Genomic DNA, 1,310 nt, shown 5'->3' on the forward strand with positions numbered 1-1,310 from the left:
GAACTTTGATGAACAATGAGGACACTGATGATGTTGGTCCTTATTGTGAATTTTCGAATGGTATGACAGATTACGTGATGTCCTGAATGCTTTGTCACAGACTTTACACTTGTGTGGCCTTTCGCTGGTATGAGTGCGGATGTGGATTTTCAATTTTGCAGAATGCACGAACTTTGATGAACAATAGGGGCACTGATACTGTTGGTCCTTATTGTGTATTTTCGAATGCCCTGCCAGATTTTTTGAAGTGCTGAATGCTTTGTCACAGACTTTACACTTGTATGGCTTTTCACCGGTGTGAGTGCGGATATGAAGCTTTAGTTTAAATGAATGTGAGAGCCTTGATGAACAATGAGGACACTGATGATGTTGGTCCTCATTGTGAATTTTCGAATGTACTGCCAGATTGCTTGAAGTCTTGAATGCTTTGTCACAGACTTTACACTTGTATGGCCTTTCACAGGTGTGAGTGCGGATATGATTCTTTAGGTTACATAAGTGTGCGAACTTTGATGAACAATGAGGACACTGATGATGTTGGTCCTCATTGTGAATTTTCGAATGTAGTGCCAGATTTCCTGATGAATGGAATGCTTTGTCACAGACTTTACACTGGTATGGCTTTTCGCCGGTGTGAGTATTGATGTGATTCTTTAGACTAGCTAACTGTGCGAACCTTGATGAACAATGAGGACACTGATGATGTTGGTCCTTATTGTGAATTTTCGAATGTAGTGCCAGATTTCCTGATGAATGGAAGGCTTTGTCACAGACTTTACACTTGTATGGCCTTTCGCCGGTATGAGTGCGGATGTGGATTTTCAATTTTGCAGAATGCACGAACTTCGATGAACAATAGGGGCACTGATACTGTTGGTACTTATTGTGTATTTTCGAATGCCATGACAGATTGCTTGAAGTCCTGAATGCTTTGTCACAGACTTTACACTTGTATGGCCTTTCACCGGTGTGAGTGCGGATGTGGATTTTCAATTTTGCAGAATGCACGAATTTTGATGAACAATAGGGGCACTGATACTGTTGGTCCTTATTGTGTATTTTCGAATGCCCTGCCAGATTGCTTGAAGTCCCGAATGCTTTGTCACAGACTTTACACTTGTATGGTCTTTCGCCGGTGTGAGTGCGGATGTGTACCTTCAGCATGCTTAAAAATGGATACGTTGCCGAACAATGAGGACAGTGGTGCTTTTGTTTCTTGCGATGGCTTTTGGGGTTATCCTGTCCTTTTTCCAGAACATCATTCGTTGTTTGCAGCTGATGCTGCTCATCGACCTCTTCGTACTCTGATT

The sequence above is a fragment of the Anopheles bellator genome, chromosome 2 (assembly GCF_943735745.2).
Source record: "Anopheles bellator chromosome 2, idAnoBellAS_SP24_06.2, whole genome shotgun sequence".
NCBI lineage: Eukaryota > Metazoa > Arthropoda > Insecta > Diptera > Culicidae > Anopheles > Anopheles bellator.